Here is a 16,236-nt window from a genome sequence, read left to right as displayed (position 1 = left end):
TGTTATAAATCCAAATGGTTTCACAGAATAAATGATTTTATTGACATGATGCTAATTTGCATTAGGCACAGACTTGTTCTTAGGGAGAATTTAGGGAGTTCTCTTGTGATGGGAGTTTCTATCTGACATGGCCTGAACTTTTCATGATTAAATTAAGGTTGGTCAGCCTGGTTCTAGACATGATGTGAAATTAGCACTGCTGCTTTTCATGGGGTTTTGATGATCACTTCTCTATCTGTGAAATCAAATTCACATGATGAGTCTTCATTCATGTGTTCTGTCTGTGCTAAACAACTCAGAAAGGTTGTGGGACAAGGGGAAAGGGAAAGGGAAAGGGAAAGGGAAAGGGAAAGGGAAAGGGAAAGGGAAAGGGAAAGGGAAGGGAAGGGACCAGGAGAAAACTTTAGGAAGAAAACTAACCTGTCAAATTCTCCTCCTGATGTTGTCAGAGTTACCTTAGAGATACGGACACAAGAAATAGAACAAAAGCCCATAATTCATGTTTAAAGTAAATCTACTGCTTTCAAAATATTCTAAAATATCTTAAGAAATCACATTATTTTAAATCGTCTTATAATTTGAAATGAAGACATACACAAAAAAAAAAATAGACTATCAATAAATTTTGGTCTGAAAAATAGTGGATTTCAATAAAAGAACATAAATTTAAAACTTATTGTGCGATGGTATAAATTATTTACTACATAAACCAGAAATAATAAATATTTCAATACATTTCAACAAAAACATTACAAGTACAAGACAAATGATAATTTCTTCTTTTGAGAATGATGTGTCAGAATAATTAATAAAGGTTCATTGCATTGCATATATTTTTTTCACAAGTGCAAATTTTTTTTGTATATATATATTTATATTATTAGTGGAAAAAACATGTAAACTGTTAAGTCAAGCACAAAAAATATCAAAATATAGAATTGAGGAATTAGAAGTTTGGCCTTGTCTCTTATAGATCCCTTGTCCATCTGGCAAGATCAGCTGGAGAGCCATTATTGACATTAAGAATTGTCATTCGTGGTACATTCCTTTGAAGGGCTGCCAGTATCTCCATATCTCCCATCTTATGGAAATACATTCCCCAATCTCCTTTCAGCAGAAGGAAAGGGCTCATTTCAAAGCAGACAACAGAAGGACATTTATGGCCCAGCCCTCTAAATGAGCTCTCACCTGCAGGACTGTGCTGCAACCCACCAATCTTACACACCGTTATACTCTACAGGGGTAATGTCATTCTTCAAGTGCTTGTTATTAAATTTTGTTCAGCATAGAAATTCTGAGAGCACTGATTTAATTACATTTTTATGTGTAATAATATATCTTTACTGAATCTGAGGGTTGTGGAAGATTTAGTGTTTATAGGATGGGAATTCAAGAGAGAAAGATGCATTGCTTGGAAACATGAATTCAAATGCAAACCTAGAAAAAATTCTGCAAAGCTCTGCCAAATGTGTTTTGGAAAGCAGACAGAAAACTACCCTAGTCTAGGAAAGCTGGCAAAAGAAACAGGCCAAATAGTTAAAAAGTCTCTTCTGTCTGTATTATGGAGAAGAACACATTTCAACTTCTGGGTCAGTCTCCTTTCTGACTGAAAATTAGGCTCCTTAATTTTAATTGCAAACCTTTGCTTTGGTCTCTTGTGACCATGAATTTCATAGGCTAGTCAGACATTTCCTTTTATCAGCTCTAATTTTCTCCTTATCCTCTACTCTCTCAAATTCACCATGCCATGTAAAATAACAGCTGCAGATACTATTGACCTGAATCTAATATTTATACACAGCTCCAGGCAGTGAACTGTTTAGCACATCATTTCTCCCAGCTCACAAGTGGCAGGTTTGTACATTACAGCTGATCTCACACAGTCCCAAATTCAGTGGGTTGTACCCTTGAGTGTCTGCTCTACATGGACATTAAGGTGGAAGGTATTTTTTAAATGTGTTTTTCTCATTTTTCAAGCAGCATTATCATTTGCAAAGCAACTTTTATACAGTGTTATGATTTTCACTTTAGATCAAAATCAGGCCATGGCAAAAGCTTGTCATCCATACTTAAGAAAATATTACTTATTTATAAGCCACGAATAAATAAATGCAATGCAAAAAATCCAATCAGCACAAGAATAGCAGAAATGAGAATCACAGAGGAGTAATGAGACAAAAAGGGCTCTCATATTGCAGAACCTCAGCCAGCTTCTGCATTTGCAAATGTAGAACAGTCTTAGTAAGGGGAAAACTTCACATTACACTGGTAGTCTAGACAAGCTACGCTACCAGAAAAACACTGTGCTAAAATAACATCACCTCCTGCTGAACTGCATCAAAAGCCTCCATGAGACATAAACATAACAATAAATATGACTATTAAATTAAAGAGTGAAATGGAGAAAGAGGGAGGAGTGAACCCTAACAAGCACAATGAGGCTAAACAAACTCCAGCCCAGCTGAGTGTCAGGGCACCCTGATGAAAAAGCACATGCAAGATGAAAAGGCATGTAATGAAGTCATTGCTTGCAGTTTATCAGATCTCATAAAGGTGGAAAGCTGAAAGTATCCCACACCAAAGTAACCTATTGCATTACAGAGGAGGCAAATAGCAAAACTGCTTAACAAATGTGTTACACTTCAAAGCCAGCAACCAGCAAGAGGCATCATTAGGCATCCATGAAAGGAAACGTGAGACTGCAGAGCATCAAAAAGTGAAGAATCAACAGAAAATTGATTACAGCTATAGGTACCATGAGATTCCTGTAGACTCCTCTGGAAAAACTTACAATATTAAATAATTCTCAATAAATACATGCCCATTATTGGATTTGTCAGTGCAGCTGCCTCTTCTGTATTCGGGCTTCTCTATTTTTAAGGTGTGCTATTTCGGTACTACTACCAAACAGCTCAACTTTATTCCTATAGTTTAAAGAACCTAGATGAAAGTAAAAACTGTTTTATTTAAATCACATTTTTAACAACACTCAAGGTTGAAAATACTCAAAACAATATTCATTGTTATTCAAATAGCCCCTCCTGCTAACCAGTGCTGCACAAGGAGGCAGCCCCACCCTAAAAAGTTTAGTATCTAAGACACAAGGTAAGAAGCAGCTTCCAAGAGACAAAACACAAGCATTAATTATCTCATTAGTCTCCAGACAATAGAGTTGTAGCCCTTGACAGTTGTGTTGAAGGCATCATAGCAAAACTAATTTCAGTAATCAAAACTAATATAAACACTTGAGAAGTGTTCATGGAAATGTAATTTGTATCAGAAGGGATATTTAAAGGTCATTTAGTCCAAGGCCCCTGCAATGAGGATGGACATCTTCAACTCAATCAGGTTGCTCAAAACCCCATCCAATCTGACCTTGAATGTTTCCACAGACAGGGCACCCATCACCTTTCTGGGCAATCTCTTCCATTGTTTTACCATCTTTATTGTAAAAAAATCTCCCTTATATCTAGTCTAAACAGACCCTCTTTTAGTTTACATTACCTCTTGTCCAGCCTTTGAACCTATTTCCTTTGTGTGGACACAGAGGAAGAACAACCTGACCCAGAGATGAGATGTACACAACATCTGTGTGACATAACTGAAAATCCATCTGATCGAACTTTAGGCATCTGTAAAGCAAACAGAGACATTTGGGACAGAATTCAGGTAGAAAAATTGAGATCTGTCCCAATTACAGTTAAATTTATCTCTAAGGCTTCATTGACTGCACTTGCTAAATCTCTGTTGAGGATGGCAGAAGTTGAGATGCTTGGCTCATGGGCAGACACCTGAATTGAAGACACCTCATTTAGATGTCTGAGTCTCCAGCTGAATCCCATCCCAGCAATAGGATTTCATTGAATATGGGCATCTAGTGTCCTCTTAAAAATGCTCAGCTTCCACAAAACCACAAGTGACTGTCCTGAGTTCTGTGCACTTCATCCCCACACAAATTTTTTGGATACCTGTAAGAATATCAAATGACACAAGAAGCTGATGTTTCAGCAACCAAAACTGCTTATGTGAAGTGTTAAATGCCCACTTCTAGAATGCAATATATCCATTTTAGATATCTACCTTGAGTTGAAAAAGGAAAAAAACCCCAGGAAATTGAAATATATATATAACATATAAACTATTATAATATTCACGTAATAATTTACATGTTTCAAGTTTCCCAGTGAAATGCCAGCTACTGTTTTATGCACATTTGAAGCTATATTGAAAATATTAATTCAGGTTTATTGAAAAAGTTACAATGTTGATATGAATTTTTTATTTTTTCATTTTCAAAACAGACATTTGTCAACCTGTTTCTTTGGCAAATTATGCCTATATGATCAGCTTGTGTGTTATGTGTCTGTCATTCCTATTTCATCCCTGCAAATATCTTTAAAACTTAATTTTCAATTTCAAGTATCTAGAGGGAAAATATCTCACAGCTATAAAGGACAAAGAAGTTTCACTAAAAGGGAAGTAATGTAAAATAGTGAACCTGCTGTGGAAATGTTAAGAAGTTTTGATTAACAACAAAATTAAACCACTTCAGGCAATCCATACCAGCAAAAAATACAAGAAAATCATTGACTAGAATGGATACTTTATTAGAGACAGGAACTTTATTAGAGACAGCCTTGAAATACAGAGCCAGAAGGTTACAGCCATCAGAAATCTACTTTTACAAAACTTCAGAAAAATAGAAATTGTTTGGTAAAGAAGTTAATCGGTAAAATACTACTGTAAGTAGTATTTTGAACACAGTTAAGAAGAACTTATACAAAGAGAAAAGAAGGGAAAAGAATCTCAGATATATAGAAAGAATCAGAAAGGAGAATTAATAATACCTTCCAATGAACTTCCTGGTAAAGAATGGTGGGGAGACACTTGCAGCTTAATCATGTTGTAGCAAATTTCAGATTAGAATGAAGAAATTGTGGCTCACGTTAAAGTGTAAGACACTGAAGTACAGACAGGACACAGAAATGTTTCCAAATGTGAATTTTCATTTGCATTTTTGGTGTTTTAGGACTTTTTATCAATAATAATTCTGAGTGCTGTTGACAGAGATTAGAATTGTAAAGGACCTTGAACATCCAGATTGCCTTTCATCCCCTCTATTTTTAAATCTGAGCTACAAATTTTAAGTTTGAGGTAATCAACTAGCCAAGACTACCACAAAAAGCCAATAAAAGACAACCACTAAAAATCACAGCAACCAAACAAAAAACTAACAAAAAATCCAACAGAACAAACAAACCTACAAAAGCAAAAAATGAAAACAATCAAACCAAAAAAAAAAAAAAAAAAAATAAAAACCAACCAAACCCGAATAATTTATTTTATGGTAACTGTATTACTTTGAAACAAAGTGCCTTTCCGGAGGCAGCTTAGACATCTATCTAAACAATTTACTGTGCATGTCACCTGCAGACTAGCTCAGGAAACCAGTTTGGGAATTTATAGTGAAAACCAAAATATGGTCCAAACAAGAGAAACGTGGATGAGGAGAAAAGGCCAGGTGTGCATATGGCTTTTGGTGCACAGCTTTGGAAGTAGGTCTTAAAAGCTTAGTAAGTTCTTTTTATCATATTTGCATCTTTTATTGGATGTAGCTCAAGGTTTTTACACTCTCATACACTGATCTGTACACTTTAAGATTTATTCTGACTAGGAGACATCAGTACAAAAGATTTGGGGTGGGAAGGGATTCTTCTTGGTTCATGAAATGTCCAAATGAAAGAAAATGTTAAATAAAATTCAATACCTTTACATGTCTCTTCACATATTCATGCTTGTGAAGAAATGAAAAGTAATTTTTTTTTCCTTCCTTTTCCAGAAAATTCTTTTCCTGTTTATGAATAACCTTATGGCAACAGAGAAGCCAACAGAAATTCTGCCATCAGTTTCAACATCATTGAAACATCACTGAAAGCTATAACATATCTAAACTCTCTCACTAAATTACCTGCTATATACAATTTATAGATACACACACATTCAGATCTGTATATATCAGAAAGTTAGCCTTGGAACAGCATCTCCCTGATTCTGTGAAGAGTTTTAGTGCTTAGTCTTTCTGGTCTTGGACAGAATCCTGTGCTTCCTTTTGCTTCCTTTATTCCTTTCCTCTTTCAGGTAACAAAGAAATGGTGCAAGAAAGTTGCAGCACATCCAGACATAAGAGTTTTTCTTCCTGTGATAGAAAAAAATAAATCCCAAAACATTGCTCAGTAAGTTCTACCAATCACTTGTCAAATACACAGTGAACTTTGCAAGTGAATGTCTCTATTTCTTTAAACCTGATCAGAGAAAATTTGGATTTATTAAGCAATCAGACACTTTCTAATAGTGCTCAACAGGAAACAACAGCTGGCTAATTTAAAGTCACTGATAAAGCTGCAAGATTGAGTACAAATTAAACAACTAGGAGAATTCTGTTGCATAAAGTCATAAAGCAGTGAATCCTTCTCTCTTTTACTTAATTTCTAATCCTATTTAAATTCTGCTGGTTTCACAAACAGAACCCAGATGTTTGGGGAAACCAACTGTAGCGACTGAAGTCTGTTTCCCTTAAAGCTGAGAAGTCCAAGACCCCTAAAAAACTCCAAACCTCCCATAAACCTCCCTATATCACTTACAATTTACCAGGGGTACAAGGAAGCCTTGTAGGTATTCCCAGGTACAGGAACCTGCATTTCCTGTTGTTGAAATCCATAAGGATCCCTCCCATCTGCCCTTTTCTCCAGCCTGTCAAGGTCCCTCTGACAGCACAGCTGCCTCACGAATCATCTGCTCCTGCAGATCCACTCCAGGCATGTTCTATCCCATCATGTAACTGCTAAAGGAGATGTTAAGTGGTATTGTCTCATGTACCAGCGTGATTTCGCTATCACACATCCCAATCACCTCCTTGACCTTCTTATGTTTGGAAATGGCTTCCAGAATCAGTCACTCCATTACCTTTCCAGGAACTGAAGTGAAGAGGACCAGACTGCAGTTCCTTGGACACTGTTTTTCCCTTACTGAAGGTAGGATTGACATTTTCTTTTTTCCATAGCTTTTTTTCCCTACCTGACACAGCCTTTCAAATATGGTCAACAGTAATGTTTCACTGACAACACTGACCTGCCTCATCACCAATTGCTGTGTCCTGTTACCTAGCATGGACTATTGTATCTCCAGCTTCCTGACACAACCTGATCTCCTTCCACCAAGAGCTGGTTTTCCTTATTCCAGACTTTCCTTTTGTCCTCAGTGGCTGGGGATTCCTGAATCTGTCTTATCAGTAAAGGATTGGTTAGAAAAGCCACTGAATTCCTTGTCTTCTGTCATCAGGAATCCTACTCCCTTAGCAGCAGATCTGCCTTTTCTCTAATCTTTATTTTTACATCTCTCACCAGCTCCACCTGGGCTTTGGCTTTCCCAGTGCTGCCAATGCCCCTTACATTCCTCCAGGATAACCTGTCTCTCCTCCCCTCTTTTATGGTTCCTTTTTATGTTACACATTTTTAGGATCTCCTTCTTCATCCACACAGGACTCCTACAGCCTTTGTTTGACTTCCTGTAAATCATGATTATTGATCTTGAGCTTGGAGGGTGATGCTCAAAAATCAATCAAATCTCCTGGGACCCTTCTTTTACCCATTACTGTCTCCCACAGGATGCTTCCAAGAAAATCTCTACAGACTTACTGTGTAGTGGAAAAACAGAATGATTCAGAATTGTTGCTTCCCAAGGGATAAAGACTGAAAAAGAGTGAAGCTAGACTTTATGAATCTCATCTGTGGCAATTTTCAAGGCCAGGCTGGATAAGATTACTTCCACTTGAACAACCTGGTCTAGTGGGAGGTGTCTGTAATGGAGGGGTTGGGATGAGATGATCTTTAGGATCCTTTCCAACCCTTAAAATCCTATGATTGGAGCTTGCCTTGCTTAGCTGTCTTGGTGGTGATATGTTTTCTTCATTTAATAACAAATATTATTTCTTAAACTAATTAATTTTGAGACTGGGGAAAACTAGGTCACTGAGCATCAGAAATCTTATTTTAGCTCTCATGTTTCTGTGTGGAGGCTCTAATGAGTGTGTTAATATTGATTTCTTCACATTAGAACCTAGTTCTTGATGCCAATCAAGTTCTGGCAGAAGAGTTGCATTATTATTATTTTTAATTATGCATTTTAAGTATGGTGATTGCCTTTCTGAGAAGAAAACAACAACAAGAATAATAAAAAATTAGGTATCCAAATACCCTAAGGTGATTATGTTTAGCAAGAGACACATATAATTGTTTATGAACTGTGAAAATGTTCCCTGCTCCTAGATCATGATGCTGCAGCAGATATCCTGTTAAGGGGTAAGTAGCTCAAATGTTAAAATGATAACCAAATGTGTTATCCACAGAGATGTCCCAAGGCCAAGGACCTGAAAAATACTGCAGTGACTGCAAGAGCAATGACAGTTTAATAACAATGCATGTGCCATTTCTCAGCTCAAAGGAGATATTTGTTTAAAGAACAAAGTGTGTTGAATCTGCAGGGAAATTAAGCAGGATCAATGTCTCTACAGTAACTCATCTCTTCAGTTACAGAGTGTTCTACACATTAAAGTATACAGAAATAAATAAAAAAATAAGTGTTCCTGTTTTTCTAGTTATTAAAGAAGGAATAAAGTTGATGTCTAATCATATGATTTATGGAAAGGGTATTTTTTAAAAAAAAACTGTGAGAGTAAAATAACATCATTAAATCTGTCCCTGATTTAGAGAAGTTTTGAGTATGTCCTTAACTGTAAAGTGCATACTTATGGTTCGTAGGCTTTGTAGGGACTGAGCCAAATAGTTAATTGAGTCAATTTAATTCCACAGTTAAGGTAATTTGTTGATTCTTGACCTATAAGAATGCTGTGATATGAGAGTCAGAGAGGGCAAATTAAATGTTGAGGAAGAAAACACATTTTGTCAGATAGCCAAGGAATTTCTCCAAATGAACAATCCTAGGTCAACAGTGGAAAAAGATTCTGATGCTTGTGGAAGGCAATAAAGTATTTTGATTGCACAATGGATAAAGAATATGTAAGGAAACCATAATGAAGCTGCTGTTGTATATCCATGGTCCACAAATTCACCTCTCCCTTGCAATACTTATGAAAGGTGATGCAAGAGGTCTTTGGGCCTTAGCAGCCACATGACCAAATTTGAATCAAAATGCAAGGCTTTCTGTCACTTACTCTTCTTTCCTTACTTATTTCTTCAGCTGTTTAAAACCCTAAAAATCACCCAAACCAAGCCAAACCCAAAACAAACTGCAGCCAACCAGCTGTATGTGAAAGAGTTTAGGAACTACACATTTTTACAAGGCAAAACACACAAAAACTTTGCTGCCATTTTGGGCCTTTGGGTACTTCTAATGAATGAACAAGAATATCAGAAATCTGACATATACAGAATAAACACCTTTATTTCTCCCTTCTTCTTACTATCACCACTTAGAGATTCTCAGGTTTCAATGTTGTCAATAGACAAAAAGGTATAAGAAAGAGAAACGGTCCTAAAGAGTAACCTAACACAAAAATAAAGTTAATATTGGGCAGGGTGTCCAACTGCTCAGCCCAGCTAATACTAGCTAAACTACCGTTATAGAGAAGCAATGAAACATAAAAACTACAGTAAGAATGCATTTGAAAATAAGTTGAAGAAGTATGAATATTGAGGGTTATTAGAGAAAACAAAGATGAGTCCCTAAAGCAGAAATTATTTGTAAAAGGGTTCCTAAAATTATCTAGATTGGGGGTTCAGTAGGAAGCGTATGAATAAAGTACATGTGCTGAGAAACAAGAGCAATTCACAGGTTGAGGAAGCCTTCACATCAAATGGCAGAAAGGAATACAGTTTTATCTGTCATATTGGCACACAAATGTTAAAACCTCCCTCATTCATTACTGAGCCCAAGCTCCAGGGCAGAGCTTTAAAGGTCTCTCATGCAACTGCACACAGGTCAAGACAGAGATAACAAAAATCACAAGAAACACTGTTAGTAGTAAGCAGACCATAGAGCCCAAATCACCAGAATCAGTGGTAGAATTATTTGAAATTTATTTTCAAAAATATTTCCAAATACAGAGCTCTTATCTACAACAGTTTTCAGAGTTGGATAGAGAAAGGAATCAGTCAAGTGCTTTAGTGAACTATATCCTTCTTTCCTCATTATTGCTTTTTCTAATGATCTTCACAGACCTGATGTGACTTTTTCTCCCTTTCTATGATTCAAATAAGTTATTTAAAAGGAAAAGCTTTTCTCAGACATAAAAAAAAAGAAAAAATCTTATCACGGTACAAAAGACAAACAGAAATAAAAGGCTCTGACACATATGCTCCAAATCTGAGGCAAGTAAAATACTGCTAGGCCTATGAAATTATGTAAACAGAAATCCTAATTAACTCAGACTGAAGGTTTGGTTTCTGTCTTTGACTGTGCCAACATCTTGTTTCTAGATGGTTTCTGTAGTATAGATATTTTATCCATAGTGCTGCCATTAGTAAGCTTTAAGTTGAGAACCTTACCCTCTCTACACCCAAAAGCTCTGATAATGTCCTGACATTCTCAATCAGATAATCCCTTCTCTAACCCCAGCTCCACTGGAATATCAGCTGAATTAACTGACTTGGACTGGCTGTTTCTTTATGTTTCTGACACACCATTTATGCATAGAAAGTTCTTCTGTAGAAAACATTATCCTCTGGGAGATGAGAGGAGTTAGTGTAATTCTCTTTACTAAAGCAGTTCTATACTGACCATGCCCTACAGTCACCAGAGGCTGTTATTGACAGCAATTATGAACAGCTGCACTCATAATCTAGTATTGTGGTCAGGAATATGAAGTTCCAATATATGTCCTAATGCTAGAATTTAATAACACAGGGGAGGGAAAACTATGAGGCAACCATAAGCAAAAAATCTACTGACTTCTCTAGAAGTTAGAAGAGATTGAAAGGTTAGACAACCATCTTCTGAAGCACTAGATCTTTCTTCTTCCCATTTTGTTCAAGAGAAAGTTATTTCTTCTTTGTTCCTACCTCCTGCATCCACTTACACTGGTTCCTGGAGCCACGGTCTGGGGACCTCACGTGAGTACAGTTATAACTCTTCAGTATGTATGGAACTGAATCGATATTCCCTGTCCTGCAAAGCTCAAAAAAAGTCAAAATACCAATTTTGATTGCAAGCATTCAGGCTGACAGGCCTCAGTAAAGAAGGTTTAAGCTTGGCTTTTTATTGACCCCATTTCTGCAGACACCACTGGCCTGGGGAGTGTGGAGTTGCTATTCATGCTGGAATACTTGTATTTGCTTATTGAAAATTTACATGAATAATTTAACTATAAAGTAACTCTTAAGTTTTATGGAAAAATCTCCCAAGAAGGTATGAATTTCAAGAGACACATTTTCTACAGAAAGCAAGAGACAAATTCATGCCTTGTGTACTCCTTTGGTTACGGTTAAAAAGACCACATGGTACTTAGATTCCTTCAATTTCCCTTGCTGGCATTTGTTTTCAAATCAGATCCAAAGTATAAAACTTGAAGTCTTGCATAACTTTACTTTGAACAAAGCCTCTCTTCAGAAACCAGTGTTTTATCTGGAGTTCTTTTTTTATTATTATTTAAAAAAAAAAAATCCTGCCATAGTAGGCAGTTAAATCTCAGTATCCATAGGAGGTTATTTCAACTGCACAGTAGAGACTGTGACATGTAAGGACTCTAACTGCCATTTTTAAGACAAAGATTGATGGAAAAAGGAAAGAAATGTCACAATAGGAGTTCGTTCTATTGACAGGAACAGCAACAATAGAAATAGCTGAAAGAGAATGCATCAGTTGCCACCGTGGGTTTTTAAAACTATAATCTTTGTCACTTTGCGTGTAATGAGTGTTTCAGATGGCTTTGCTACTCATCAAGAGCTGGGCTGGGACCAACCACCAGACATAGCTCAGGGTACTCCACAAAGTCAGGTGGAGAATGCTGAATAGAAAAGTGATGGGAACAAAAGATGACTGAAAGGAAACCATGAAAACAAACGTCTCTGCTCAGTCCTAGCAGCAGCTCTGCTCCACTGTTTTCTTTAGTGTCTTACTGGGTCACTGTTGTCATATAACCCAGTAGGCAGCTCAGCCCCACTGTTTTGGTCGCAAACCCAAAACACAGCACCACATGACCTACTGTGAAAAAAAGCAACACTGTGCCAGCCAAAACAAGTACAATTACTTAACATTGTCTGCCTTATTCATTATCCAGTCATCAATAGCTCACAGCTATTCATCAATAAAATCATGTCTGTCAGATTTTCTTATTCCATGCTGTCTTCATCCTCTTGCAAAGCAAAATATTCCCATTCAAACTATTCTGTGTAAACACCATTAAACAAAGGTCTTAACCTTTTTTGGTTGTTTTCACAACAAAGAGAAACGGAAGACTTTGAGCAAGTGTGAACAAAGGTAAGGCTAGGAAATTTCCATGGACACCCCACTGTCATGCTCTGTCTAAGGCATTATTTTCATTCCCAAAGTAATGAAAACCTGTCTTTTCCTGTCAACAGAAATAATACAGGTGTCTCAGGTCAACAAATAATGAAATTCCTCTTACGCAAGAACTTCTAAAATCCTCAAGACATAGCAAAGCAAAACTTGTATTACACTCAGAGAACAGCCTTCCTTTCTTCTTCTTACCAGATAATCTGGTGATTCTAAAACCAATAAATACAAGGGTAAAAAAAAAAAAAAAAAAAGGATTTTTTTTTTTGCAACCATTTTTTTTTCTGTAGTAACATTAACCTACCAATTTCTTCCACATTTTCTCGGTACACAAATTCCTAAAAACATTCAATGAACTCAAGTGCAAATCTTTATTTTCTTAGCATTCATGGGTCTGATAAATATTTATATTCCTAGGGGCTTACAAAACACCGATTAAAACCCAGTCAGTTTCTATCAATATCAGAATATTAGCTTTCCAAATACAGTAATTTCATGAATACAAGCCTCACGGAGTATAAGCCGCACTTCCGGTGCGTCGACAACGTTGATGTCTTTGTCAATAAAAAAGCCGTACCCAAATATTAGCCGCACTTTCGTTTGCGGCGAACTTTCGCAAAATTGTCATTTAGTAACACAATTACGGATTGCCGGGGCTTACTGGCTTACTGCCGACCTTGGAAACATGGAAACATTGTTTCCAAGTGAAAAAAGACATAGACCATAGCTGCAGCAGTGTTCCCTGCAAGTTTTATTTACAAGCCGAAAAAGACACGAACAATAGTGTGGTCATTTTGTGAGCATTCCCAACGAGTCCACGTTGCCTTTAAACAGCAGCTCAGCCGCGCGGGTGAGCGGCTGAGCTCCGAGCGGAGCCGCATCTCCGTGCCAGCACAGCCACCCCGCCCAGCCGTGTGAGCCCAGCGCCCCACCCACCCCGCTCCGCATGAGCCCAGCCAGCCCCACAGCTGCACAAGACTGAAAACACTTTAAAAAGTACAGAGAAATATCACACACTTTTATCGAACTGCCGAGGTAACTCGCCGAGGTAACTCACCCCGATAACAACCCCCGCCCCTCAGTAATGCTGCCATCCACAGGCAGGCAATAAGCTGTTCTCTGGTTGGTTCATCGTCGGAACAACGAGAAACCATGGATTTCAAACCATTTTGGCTCGGGACAGGACCAGCACGGTACCAGGTAAGAGCAGATATCACACTTTTGTTAATAAATTAGCTGCCCTGGAGTATTAGCCGCACTTCCGGGTTTCCACCAAAATTTTGGTCTAAATGGTGAGGCTTTTATTAGTGAAATTACTGTACTCTTTCTCCTTATTTGTGGCTTTTTCTATTCACCACAAACAACTTTAGTACTCCCACTGTTCTTTTAGAATGAAAACAAGTCCAACGAGACTTCGTTCAGTCTTTATAAGCATAGGAATGTTGATTTTTTAATGTATAATGCCATTGCTGAATGTTACAAGAGTGTGTTAATTACTGACAACCTGTACTAGCCATTTCTTAAGTACACAAACACATACAGAAAACATCTCTCCTGCACTTCATGGGTTCCTCACTAAATCCAAAGTACCACTCTCTTCACTTTTAAGAACTGTCTACACTTAACACCGCCAATTTTTCCCTGCTGCAAAGATGAGTTTTCAAGGTTGAAGGTGACCAGTGTAACAACTGAGAGTTTTAGTCCTCAGATGGTTCCATTGCTACTAAAAGTACTTTCAAAATTTCCCCTCTATGCATTCCAGATCCTGATTCACTTTAGCAATCACTATTTAATTATTTTTGTTGGGTTTATATTTTTTATATAAATTCACATTCACATTTTTTACAGTGAATGTGAATTACTTGGACACATTAAATAAATCTCATCAAATTTAATTTCTGCTGTCACTCCTTTTGTATCTGCCCAGTGGTACAAAACACCAGAGAGAGCACGAGCTGGAAAGACACCTCTTAGCCTGTGGTTGATACTGACATAAGTAGCTCTTTTATATCTCTTCATAAGTAGTTCTTTTATATTCCTTCATGTGAATGTAATCTAGCAACACAGCGTGCACAGTCAAAAATTCTGCTGGATGTGTAAAGGCACAGCTACCTCCCAAATCAGCCAATAACCTGGCTCGGATGGAAGAAATTATTTGATGCTACTGCAAGGTCTGCTCTGAGAAAAAGTCACCAGTGACAAATGAGAGACCACAGATCTAACTAGGCCTACTTAGCACAGGGCTAAATTTCAAATGAAATAGAATCTCTTTATTTCCATTACACGAAACATGTACCAAAACAGTACCAAACCTCTAGGAAAGTGCTCCAGATTTGTCCCGTGGTTGAGTCATCGATGTATAATGTCCACAGCTAATTTTTAAAGCAGTGAAGCAGGAAAGCAGATTTCTGCAGCTGCTTGATTCCAGAACTCTTTTTCTATGGCTCACTATCAAATTACTCTGGTTTTATAGCTTTGGAAGTTTATCCCTTTGGTCCTTATCTCAGTGGGAAGTGGTAGCTATTCCTGCACCACAGCTAACATATCTCTGCTGATTGGAGGAGGCTGTGTGTGTAATGAGCATCTCCAGCTCATCTTTAAAGCCCGAGTCTGACAACGTGCATCAGGGATTTGCTGCAAATAAGGGAAATGGAAAGTGTAAATCATGAATCCACCATCGTGCATATCATCAAGCTTTTTCTGCCAGGAATAGAGGAAACTAGAGACACAGCTGCTCCAATCTTCAATTTTTTGGGGCATTTATGGAGTGTCCCTATTTCTTCATTTCAGAAGGAACTCCCCAGCGACCAACAAGTTGCTGAGACTTCACTAGAGACAGGATTTGGAGTTTAGTGAGGAGAGATTCAGCAAAGCATGAACAACTAATGATGTACACTGGAAGCCCTGTATTGTTTAGTGCACTGCCAGGTGTCAACTGTGATTCCAGCTGTAAATTTATATTATCTCAGAGTAAATGATCTGGTATACAAAAAAACTAAAGCATCTGACTTCATTAGAAAAGAGTTGATCTCATGAGAGTGCATTTTATATCCAATAGGGGATTATTTTTTTAACTTGGCATGCTGGAAGAGAAACAAATCCTGCCAACTTGGAGTGAAAATAACCAAAGAGAACAGATGTACAGTAGGATATAGAAGAGATCAACAGAAAGAGCAGAGCAAAATAGCAGGAAAAATTGGGAAGTTACCACATCTGGACCTTTAAACAATATAAAATCATAGACATTTCCATCCTCCCTGCCTCCTCAAAACCAAGCAACTGACCAAAAAAATAGAAAAAACAAACCAACCAACCAAGCAAAACTAAGAAACAAAATCCCCCAAACAAACACCAAAACAAACAAACAAAACAAACAAAACAAAAAGGAAAAAAGTAAAAGAAATAGGAAAAATCCATAATTTTAAAAAGCTTTGCATTTTGGGGTAGCTGTTTAGAGTCTCTGAGTATAAAAAAGTGAGGATCAAAGTTTTATCTGGTTTGGCTCTTCTGTAACTCAGAGGTCACAAACTGGGACTGAACATCTCTGCTCTGTTGATCATTCATGGGTATATTCACTTCAGCTTTCTTGATCCCTCTGGACCTCAGCAACCTGCTCTACAGACATTTCACTGAACTGAATAAAAGCATACGATGCATTTCATTTTTGACAAACTGGCTTTTTTTTTTCTTTTTTTTTTTTTTGGCATG

This window comes from Catharus ustulatus, chromosome 1 (genome assembly GCF_009819885.2).
Source record: "Catharus ustulatus isolate bCatUst1 chromosome 1, bCatUst1.pri.v2, whole genome shotgun sequence".
In the NCBI taxonomy this organism is placed as follows: Eukaryota; Metazoa; Chordata; class Aves; order Passeriformes; family Turdidae; genus Catharus; species Catharus ustulatus.
Note: the sequence above shows the minus strand (reverse complement) of the source record.